The 11,668-nt window shown below is 43.4% G+C and overlaps 2 long non-coding RNA genes across 5 annotated transcripts; one reads left to right on the top strand and one right to left on the bottom strand.

Annotated features, from left to right (window-relative positions):
* Positions 1–797: 797 nt before the first annotated feature.
* On the top strand, positions 798–8,666 carry LOC103630253 (uncharacterized). 4 transcript variants are annotated; one of them, XR_004850353.1, is made up of 7 exons: positions 798–1,421; positions 1,538–1,586; positions 1,841–1,990; positions 6,733–6,830; positions 7,316–8,102; positions 8,291–8,332; positions 8,409–8,666. It is a non-coding gene; the product is annotated as an uncharacterized lncRNA (long non-coding RNA). The 4 variants fall into 4 exon arrangements; XR_002262884.3 differs by having other exon boundaries at positions 6,733–8,102; XR_002262886.3 differs by having other exon boundaries at positions 862–1,421; positions 1,841–1,937; positions 6,733–8,102.
* Positions 2,456–5,573, bottom strand: LOC103630252 (uncharacterized). The gene is made up of 3 exons (XR_554933.2): positions 5,462–5,573; positions 4,825–4,973; positions 2,456–2,470 (listed from the first exon to the last, which is right to left on the bottom strand). It is a non-coding gene; the product is annotated as an uncharacterized lncRNA (long non-coding RNA).
* Positions 8,667–11,668: the final 3,002 nt, after the last annotated feature.

Here is an 11,668-nt window from a genome sequence, read left to right as displayed (position 1 = left end):
CTGTGGAATGATCAACTAGACAAACTGGTTAGTCCACAAGGTTTGTGATGGTCGTCAAACACCAAAATCGATTATAGGAAATGTTGAGATTATTTCCCTTTCACACGAGCACATACCTAGTAGGCTATATGATGTGCTTAATTAAACATTTTAAACCATGTAGGTTGGCTCGAGAATATGATTTGAAATCGAGTATTCCTACCATATGATATACCTAGCATGCATGCAATTCTAATCAAAAGAAAATACCACATGTAAAACTAGGCATGTAAGGTAAAAATAGATACATATATCTAAAAGCAAGTAATGTAATAAATCTAGTTACTTTAGTCATGGGTGGAGAAGGTGGATCTAAAGTATTCACTAATCCACTTGGCAATAAACTTGAACCAATATGACGCATCCCTGTAATATGACATCATAGTCTAGATATGGTATTTAATAATCAAAGAAAAAAAGAAAAAAGAAACGCGGGTGTAGTAATTCCATAAGCGTCTCCTTCACCTTTAGTTGTCTTATGCGAAGAGTAATGCACGCTCTCACATATCACTACAAGAAACTGATAAATGTTCGTGGGTTTTATTAAGAACGTGGGTACCGACGTTCTTACATTAGTTAAGTTCATGGGTTTTTTTAAAAACGTGGGTACCCACGTTCTTAAATTAAGTTCGTGGGCCCTAGACAAAACCGTTGAACGTAACCTATTAAGAACGTGGGTACCCACGTTCTTAAATTAAATTCGTGGGCCACGTGGACACCGTCGAACTTAACCCAAAAACCTAAATCCCTAACCCAACGTGTCTCTCTTCCTCTCCTTTCCCACTACCTACCGCCGCCAGCCGCCAGCTCGCGCGCCCCGTCGCTGCCACCCTGCGTGCCCCGCAGCCGCCACCCCGCGCCTCCACCTCGCCGTCGTGCCCCGCCTCCTTGGTCGCCGCCACCGGACGTCGCCTCCAGCGCCTCTCTGGCTCCGTGCCCAGCCCCGCGCGCCTCCCTGACACAGCATCGCCTCCAAGCGCAGCCACTCCTAGGCCCACGCCCCTGCCCCCGACTCTGCACCCCCTGCCTCGGCACCGCTCCAGCAGCCTCCCCTTCCATGTGCCCCACCCGCCCGCATGCATCGACGCCCGCACGACAACCTTGCCCCCGTGCCCACAATCTCAACCATCCGCGCGAGAACAATCGATTACGCGCCTCCAATCTCCTCCATTCGGGCGGACGCAATCTCCTCCATCCTCACTTCCCGCAGTCGTTCCCGTGCTCGCCCCGCTGTCGCCCGCCGCACCCCACCACAAGCAGGAAGCAACCAACACGTGAGGTCCCTCCCCCACCGCTGTAGAGCGAGAAGCCATCCCCCACTGAATTAGTTAATTATCTTGCCAAGCTTTTTTTCCTTTCTTTTTTTGCGTAAGTGCGTAAAGGTGCGTTACATGAACTCTGGGAACTTGCCTTTTAATCTTCTCTTGCAAAAGAAATTGCTTCTTAGTTCAATTGTTTGGTAGTACTGATATAGTTACTAAAACTGGTATTCTGTTAGGCAATATCTTCTTATCACCTGAGGTCCAAGGATCATGTACAAAAATGAGGTTAGCAATATTTTAAGGTGGTTCCTATATCCTGTGGACATTTGTATTCGAGGTGAATTTTTTCATATCAAAGAAATTCAAGCTGTAATTTAATGATTTCTGGATCTGCTACTGCACTTGAAAACATATGCTAAGCAGCATATTTATTGACCCAAAGATAGATATCATATATATTCGCATAGTATTATCATTTTAAGTATGCCCCAAAAGATTAATAAGGCAAATAATTCATTGTTCAATTTTTCTGCACACAGTTCTCACTCCACGTTTCACTTTGAGCGGCCGCCTAGGTCTTCATGTGTGCCCCCAAGGTCCTGAGTCACGACGACACAAGGCATCACAAGGCTCAAGGTCAGAACCTCATAAAGAAGCTGAAAATTAAAAAGAATCATCATCGGTTCAAGGTTAGAACTGAATCTAGACATCGAACATCTCATTCAGTTAAAAAGAAGGAAGCATCTCTTCAGATATGCTGCTCTATGTATAACCTGTACACAAATAGAACTAATGGTCTATTCTAGAATAAAAACTAAATTAAGTTGTACAAGAACATGTTAAAGCAAGTCATGGTTCGCCAGTGCTGTCAGGTTTAGCTGGTACTCAATGGAAAACACATCTCCACCAGGTATACTAGAGATCTGTTATGTTAATTACCGATGATCTACTTTCATTAACCTTAGAACCATATTTGGAAATGACTAGGTGAAGAATTTTATGGCTACGTGACACCACCAAGTGATCTTGTAACTTGTAAGTAAATTTCCAATGAACATTTGCCATTCACTAAAACAACTGCCATTTCTACCAACAAGTCTGTGGCCATATTTCCAGTGAGCATCTTCCAGGGGTCCACCCATAGCCATTGCTCTCAATGGGTCTATAGTCTGAAATCTCAACAAATGAAAGAAACTCAAAACGTATCTAAATGGGGTCCAAATACCTCACACATAAGTGTGTTCTTATTTCTATCAGAACAACATATATAATATATTTCAGAAGACTTGGACTTAAACTTGCACTGAAAAAAGCTATTCTAAACACACAAACAGAAAATTATGCATATGGTGATCAGTTCCAATATTCCATACACAAGCTACTGGTATTATATGTGTCGGCGTTTCGACCCCGGGGGGTCCCTGGACCGACGAGTAAATTGTCGCCGCGTGTCCCAGCCCAGATGGGTCGGCGCGAGACGGAACACGGAGGGGGGAAACAAGGAGACAGGCGTAAAGGGGAAACCTGCGGCCTTCGTGTTTGTCCTGCGCCCAGGTCGGGTGCGCTTGCAGTAGGGGGTTACAAGCGTCCGCGTGGGAGGGAGCGAGAGGCCTGCACGCGCCGTCCTGTCCTCCCCGCGCAGCCAACCCTCCCGTACGAGTGCCCTGGACCTTCCTTTTATAGGCGTAAGGAGAGGGCCCAGGTGTACAATAGGAGATGTAGCAGTGTGCTAACGTGTCTAGCAGAGAGGAGCTAGTGCCCTAAGTACATGCCGTCGTGGCAGCCGGAGAGGTTTTGGCACCCTATTCATGTGATGTCGTGGCCGTCGGAGGAGCGCTGGAGCCTTGCGGAAGGACAACTGTCGGGGTTGTCGAGTCCTTGCTGACGTCTCCTTGCTTCCGTAAGGGGCTGAGAGCCGTCGTCATCATGAAGCACGTGGGGTGCCATCATCATTTGTTTACCGGGGCGAGCCAGATGGGACGCCGGTCTTGTTCCCCGTAGCCTGAGCTAGCTAGGGGTAGGGTAATGATGGCCCCCCTGTGACGTGGTCGGTCCGAGCCCTGGGTCGGGCGAGGCGGTGGCTCCTCCGAGGTCGAGGTCGAGTCCGTCTTCCGAGGTCGAGGTCGAGTCCGAGCCTCGGGTCGGGCGAGGCGGAGACCATCGTCTGAGGCCAAGGCTGAGTCTGAGCCCTGGGGTCGGGCGAGGCGGAGTTCGTCGTCTTCCGGAGTCGAGGCCGAGTCTGAGCCCTGGGGTCGGGCGAGGCGGAGTTCGTCATCTTCCGGGGCCGAGGCCGAGTCCGAGCCCTGGGTCGGGCGAGGCGGAGTTCGTCGTCTTCCGGAGTTGAGGCTGAGTCCGAGCCCTGGGTCGGGCGAGGCGGAGTTCGTCGTCTTCCGGAGCCGAGGCTGAGTCCGAGCCCTGGGTCGGGCGAGGCGGAGTTCGTCGTCCGAGGCCGAGACGGGGGCCGAGCCCTGGGGTCGGGCGAAGCGGAGCTTCCTATGGCGCCCGAAGCCGGACTTGGTTGCTGTCAGCCTCACTCTGTCGAGCGGCACAGCAGTCGGAGCGACGCAGGCGACACTGTCCTCTTGTCAGGCCGATCAGTGGAGCGGCGAAGTGACTGCGGTCACTTCGGCTCTGTCGACTGAGGGGCGCGCGTCAGGATAAGGTGTCAGGCCATCCTTGCATTAAATGCTTCTGCGATACGGTCGGTCGGTGTGGCGATATGGCCAAGGTTGCTTCTTGGCGAAGACTGGGCCTCGGGCGAGCCGAAGGTGTGCCCGTTGCTTGAGGGGGCCCTCGGGCGAGACGTGAATCCTCCGGGGTCGGCTGCCCTTGCCCGAGGCTGGGCTCGGGCGAGGCGAGATCATGTCCCTTGAGTGGACCGAGCCTTGACTTAATCGCACCCATCAGGCCTTTGCAGCTTTGTGCTGATGGGGGTTACTAGCTGAGATTAGGAGTCTTGGGGGTACCTCTAATTATGGTCCCCGACAATGTGAACCGCGAAGCAAAAGGTAAAGCAGATAGAGAATGATATGCTTGGTAACTTGGATTATTAGTATCAGAAAGTTACCGCTAACGAGAGTGTCAACATTTTGGTTTTCATGAGACTAAGACAGACTTGTGAAAATTTTACTCAAACAAAAGGCTCCCAACACCTTGGATATTTTAGGGTGTCAGCACGCCTCAGTTGTCAATGGGAACTTTCAATACAAATTCAGATCTAGAAATTCCAAGTAGTAAAGCTATGCAAAAAAATAATTCGCTTTAAATGCCCAAGATAATATTAATCTGCCTCAAAAAGTTATTCAAATCCATCCCAATCAGCAACTCGCTCCATAAGTGGTAAACTGGTAACTGTACCCTTAAATATGCATTGCCCAATCCCCATAACACCTATATTTCCTGCCTGCGAACCAGACAACCAATCAAGAGCTTTCAAAAAACCCTTACACAAGAATTGCGCAAGTAATCTCCAACTAAACAGACCTTATGTGGGAAAGTAACTCATAGATCAGTCAGCACTTACCTGAGAAGATAAAATTCTGCTGAAATCTTCATACTCTTTCTCAATATTTCTCAAAGCACCTCCGTATAGTGATGCTGCTTTTCTAAGGGCTTCGTCGCTTGCATTATTTTCGCTTCCATATCTATAGCAGTCCTCAGAAAATTTTGTTCCTATGGCCAAAAGAAAAAAATAGATGCAGTTGTTTAACAAACTATTTCATAGATATTGAATTTGGAGACTTGCATACAGGTGTAACAGCACACACTGCAAAAAGAAAAGACAAATAAACTGATTACATCCTATTTGAAATTCATGAGTTTTTAACTAAGCTAAAATAGCCTCTATAAAATATAGTGGTGATAACTATTGAAAATAGTAGTGGTTCCTTCTTAAGATGGAGGGTGTATGATATGAATTTACCATCCTAGATAGCTGCAGACCCTGCAGTCACAAATGACTATTCTAGCTCAAAGTATCATAGTACACTAAGTTTTGGAGGGTACATATCCTATTTCTAACCCTAACTAATGGCTCTACTATGTGAGAAAATGTAAATACAACAACAAAAACTAACAATGTAACTTTCTTTTGCTCTGAGGAAATCTCAACCTGACAAAATTAACCAAGGATAACTGACATGAGCCACATAAGCACATACCCACTTCAATATGTTTGTTTCCAATAGACACCAAACCTTCAGCTGCTCTAACTATGTCCTTCTGGAAATCCTGTTAGAGTGGATACATCACAGAAATGTATTCGAGGTGGATTTTTTCATATCAAAGAAATTCAAGCTGTAATTTAATGATTTCTAGATCTGCTACTGCACTTGAAAACATATGCTAAGCAGCATATTTATTGACCCAAAGATAGATATCATATATATTCGCATAGTATTATCATTTTAAGTATGCCCCAAAAGATTAATAGGGCAAATAATTTATTGTTCAATTTTTCTGCACACAGTTCTCACTCCACGTTTCACTTTCACTGTTAAATAGTACTGTATGGCAGCAACCCTATGTCCCACAAGAAAACTAAGCTGTTGTATGGCAACAATATTGCAAGAAAGCTCAAACATGACACAGTTACAATCACTAACCCCATGGCTAATACAGGTGTTCCACAACTTGTTAAGCCCACAACTTCAGCACAGGCAAATTCATTGGGCACTGGTCACACTTCGTGAAAAACGATATAGCCTCTGCTGCTCTGCATACATAGATGGGATAAAGATGGCTGGCAGAATGGTTTGTAAGAAAGGATATGAGTACATAGTTCCATTATACTATAAAGGTTTAGAAAAAAACATTTAGGCATATGGAGCATTGCTACCACGAAGATAATTACCTATGATCTACTTTCATTAACCTTAGAACCATATTTGGAAATGACTAGGTGAAGAATTTTATGGCTACGTGACACCACCAAGTGATCTTGTAACTTGTAAGTAAATTTCCAGTGAACATTTGCCATTCACTAAAACAACTGCCATTTCTACCAACAAGTCTGTGGCCATATTTCAAATTTAGTTCTAACTCTGTTGTACTATCATATTTAATCTATCACAGGTAGACGAAATCATGGATGAGGAGTCGACTAAAATGAATGATTCTGCTCTTAATTTTTTCTGAACACGCATGAGATGTTTCATTGCATTAATAGAATAAGAGAGTTACTAAAATCGCTTCAAATTTTTGAATGTATTGATATGACTTTATACTCAAAACATGCATTTAATTTAATTAACTGTTGGTCAAAATTACAAACTTTTTTTGCATCAAAATATGCTATAGAAGGTTGAGGAAGGGAGTACAAAATTCTTTGATGTGATGTACATCAGATTCCACACCTTTTGTGTAGTAATTATAATTTTCAAGCAAGTTTCTTTTTGAAAAAGTTACTAATCTACCAATGTTTTGTTGTCAGGCTGACCTTCTATCCTATCGTTGTGACGTTGACTTGAAAGCTCTCATCCCATATATCCCTAGAAGCTATCAGTCCATTCAGATGTCTGCAACTTCAGGGTGAGTCCCCCCAGTGCAGTTTCAGATTTTAGTACTAGTTCGACGCACAGCTCTGTATGTTCACCAAGGAATCTAGTCCCCCCCGCCCCAAGATAATCCGTGTACATATAGGGAGCCTGTTCTTGTTCTCCTGTAGGTATACAACCATCAATTTGGTCTAGACGGACGGACACCGGTAGGTATACGACCATCCAGTGCAGTCTTATTTCGTCGAGGAGGCGTTAGTCCACAACTCGGTTGGTTTCTGGCCTTGATTTTTGTTCCTGGTATTTTTTTCAGGTCGTCTAGCTACTGTAGTTGCCCATCGTCAAAGTTTTGTAGAGTGGTTAGTGTTTTTGGTTAACAGACATTGGTGCTAGATTTGGGATCAACCTTCCTAAACAGTACCATTTACTTCAGCTCAATGATATGAATAATGCTTGTTTGTAGGACATATTGCTAAGAATCTGCCACATTATGTTTGCTTGAGTTATTAATTTATCCAGGTGTTTAATGCTGGAGTACAGTTAGAAGATCCCTAATCAATTGCTTCTCATTTCAGTCGTGTAAGTCACTCTGTAAGTTTTGCTACCATTTTCTGAACTCCATTGTTCTTCGTATGATTTTATTTGGTCACATGCTCCTTCATGTGCTATTTTGCTTCTTGCAAGTTCTTGTGATCTTCTGTTCTGGCTCCTTGATTTCATACATGAACCTTTCTACCCTTGTCCTTGATACCTGAGCATTTTCAGGTAGCAAGTGTTGGGCGAAGTACAAAGATACTGGCCAACAAAAACATGGAGTTTCCATGTGTTGCAGTATTCTACACTTGCCTAACAGTATTTATTAACTGTAGTTAGCATATATGTTTATACTCACCTGTTGCTGCCAAGAATAATACTAAAGTTTTCTAATAAGTTTCAGTTATGGAATTCATGAAGCACACTATCTGAATTTATAGAGCTTGGTGCCACAATGAAACTATGATAAACCAGCTTTCTTTTTTTCCGAATGAGCTAGTTTGCCCAGAATTAATTGGTCAGGCCGCCGACATGGTGTTCTGATAGGATACATACATGTTTTCATGAACAAAACTATCAAAAAGGCTTTGAAATAAGATGGGTTTGAGCTTGGGCTGGCGCTTCTCTTGGAGTAGCCCTGAGTTTGAGCAGCCTGCTCGTCTCTCGAAATGACAAAAGGATTACAAAATGGTTGAGTGCTCCTGCAGAAACAGACATACATGTACGCTGACGAGTGCGGTCCGGCGCCCACTACACCACGCGACACACCAAGGTATCTGGAACACTCAACCTTATATTATCTTGCTCAGGCTTAGGGCAGCTGATGCGTTACCATCCCATGCACTTTTTTCTGTGGAAGCCCACCTCTCAAGCGATGACCCGAAAAGACCCATGTCCCATCTTATGCACTTTTTTCTACGATGATTTTGTCAGTTATGATTACTTGTGCTTTCTTTACAGATATAGAAGGTGCTCTCAAAGACATTGAAGGACCTCTCAGAGGTATTGAGGAAACTCTGATCGCTACTGAAGGAGATCTCATGGCCATTGAATGACCTCTCTTTTCATGAAAAAATAGGTAACTTTATTCATGCTACGGCAGCGACTTTGAGCGAACATGAGACCACTGAGCTCTGGAGTGAATGAAGGACGTCGTCTTTGGAAGTCAGACATCACCTAGAGCTAGGGTGTCCATTCTTGACATGTTTCTCTTAGTGATAGGTGGATACTGTCTAGTTAGGAACAAAGTCTTGAGGGATTGATGGATACATGCATCTTCAATTCCTGTGTGTTGTATTACTACTGATACAATCTCCAATTCTTGTGAACTTATGTATTTGGACTTGTGTGAATTTGTGATATGAACATATATCCATGTGTTTGAAATCTGTACTGTATGTGATATTTTGTGTTGCATGTGATATTATGTTTGTCTAATTTTTTATTTCTGTATTTTTTATTTTTTTCTAGAAAAGGGTTAAGAACGTGAGTACCCACGTTCTTAACGTTAAGAACGTGGGTACCGTCGAACTTATTGTGCAGACCTCGCAGACCCACGCAGGACACATAAGGTCGACGGCCACGTGGCCCCGTCGAACTTAACCGTAAGAACGTGGGTGCCGTCGAACTTATGGGAAAAAATTCGACGGCCCCGTCGAACTTAAAAACGCACGCTCTTAATGTTAAGTTCGACGGTACCCACGTTCTTAATGTTAAGTTCGACGGTACCTACGTTCTTAATGTTACCCACGCAGGACACATAAGGTCGACGGCCACGTGGCCCCGTCGAACTTAACCGTAAGAACGTGGGTGCCGTCGAACTTATGGGAAAAAATTCGACGGCCCCGTCGAACTTAAAAACGCACGCTCTTAATGTTAAGTTCGACGGTACCCACGTTCTTAATGTTAAGTTCGACGGTACCCACATTCTTACTTCTCTAAGTTCGTCCAAAAATCGCCGTCGGCTATATTCGTCGGTAAACCCACGTTCTTACGGTAAGTTCGACGGCTTATTACATTAAGTTCGACGGTTTTTCACCCACGTTCTTTAACCAGTTTCCTGTAGTGTATATGTTGGTAACCTCGTACTTAGATGAGCAATATGCACTACCGGAATCACGTTCTTTGCCGACTGTCTAAGATACTCACCAAAAGTCATTTTACACTCGGCAAATAATACTCGTCAAACATTTTATCGGCAAAGGATTCTTTGCCGAGTACTTTTTTGGACACTCGGCAAAGACTTTGCCGAGTGTCGAAAAGCACTCGGCAAATTAAGAATCGGAAGCCCCCAAAAAACATCATTTTTTTTAAATTATAGGAACAACTCTCCAACCACTAGTCATTATCATATCCAGGTGATATTCGAACTCGCAACATCTCTCTCGCGCATACCCTCCTCTACCACTACACTACTACATCAATTATGTCTATATTACGTTTTCATTCCTCATGTACTATAACAAATCGAGAGTAATTTTATTATTTAAGGCACTAAATGAATTCATTTGAAAATGTGACCAACTATAAAGTTGCATAACTTTTCGAGACATATAAGTTCTATTTTGATAGTTTCCACATACGAGACCATTTACAAAATTTGAATTCAAATTTGAAAACTTCACGCGAATTTTTCAATGATAAGATGATTTCAAATCAAAAAATTGTCAATTACAAAGTTTCATTACATTTCAAGACCTACAACTTTTATATTGGTGTTTTTTCCATCCGAGGTAGTTTGAAAATTCAAATTTCAAAATTCAAACATAGTTTTGCATGACAATATGATTTCAAACCAAAACATTGTCAACTACAAAGTTTTCATAACTCTTCAATACCTACAACTTTCATGTTGGTGGTTTTTTCTTTCGGGGTCGTTTTGAAAATTCAAATTTTAAATATTTTAAATTCAGACGTAGTTTTCGTTGATAAAATGACTTCAAATAAAAAAGTTGTCAACTATAAAAATGTGTAACTTCTCAAAATCTATAAAATTTATTTTGGTTGTTTGGTCATTTGTTCATCTCACATTATGGTTCTAACAATATGCACAAATCTTATACATCTCTCTCGTAGTTTCATAAACTACGAGAGATATATGTTTTATGAACAAATTTATTTTTATTTTGTTATATAAAGAAATATTCAAAATATAAATTGTACATCATGATGAGTTATACAAATTTATAGTTGAAAACTTTTTCATTTAAATTAATTTACTGCTTAAAATGTGATTTTTAAATTGTCCTTACATAGTGTTGAAAAAAGCACTCGGCAAAAAAGCTCTTTGCCGAGTGTTTTATTTTTGACACTCGGCAAAATGCTTCTTTATCGAGTGTAAAAAAATACTCGACAAGTGTCAAAAATAAAACACTCGGCAAAGAGCTTCTTTGCCGAGTGTTTTGTTTTACCGAGGGTTTTTGCGTGACACTCGATAAAGAGCTTGTTTGCTGAGTTCCGAAAAAAACACTCGGCGAAATATTTAGCATTCGACGAAGAGCCAAATTTTATTAGTGATGAGACTAAAAAACTGTTTAGTTCGTGGCTAATTATATTATACTTTATTTAAGGTTGGTTGTTGTAATCGAAGAACTAACGTTAGATATAGGGCCCCTTTGGTAGGGCTTATTTTTCAGCTTCGGCTCTGGCTCATGCAAAAGTTATGCCAAACACCTCTTTTTCAAATGGCTTCATCAATGAAGTGCTTTTTCAAAATGAACTAGAGGGCATGAGCCAAAAAAAGTGGCTCACCCGGCTTCAGCTCACGTCATTTTTGCACAATAGCCCTCCCACCAGTCCAAATTATTTTTTTGGTCCTGCCCTCAATCCCTAGCCACGCACAATAGCCCTCCCACCAGTCCAAACTATACAAGGGTCTTTCTGAAAAATAACCTATAAGCCGTTTTGCCAAATGAATTTTCAGAATGGCTTTGGCTCATCTAAAGAAGTGGCTTCACCTCGTGAGCCAGAGCCAAAGCCGTTTTTGGAGAAGCCAGAGCCCTGCCAAAGGGGCCCATAATAAGCCGTAGAACCAAACAATCCCGAAGCTCACCAGCTACTCACTCTAGAGTCCTGCTCCTGCCACAGTGCCAGTTGCGCCTCACGCAGCCACGCAGGAATAGGATAAGCACTATACTACGCACGCTCTGGCTTCCGCTTCGTAGATGCATGCGTGTCGCCGCCGGAGGCTCTCGCCGCGCACGCGTCGCGCGCTGCGGTGGTAACGACTTCACGGGGTGTCCCAGCGTAGCGTCCGCGTCGGCGCACACGCGCCGGCGCCTGCCCTTGCGGCGCACCGCCCATCAGCTGCTATAAAAGGGCGGCACACCGGGTCTGAGT

Source organism: Zea mays, chromosome 6, assembly GCF_902167145.1.
Source record: "Zea mays cultivar B73 chromosome 6, Zm-B73-REFERENCE-NAM-5.0, whole genome shotgun sequence".
NCBI lineage: Eukaryota > Viridiplantae > Streptophyta > Magnoliopsida > Poales > Poaceae > Zea > Zea mays.
This window is presented reverse-complemented; position numbering and strand designations above follow the sequence as displayed.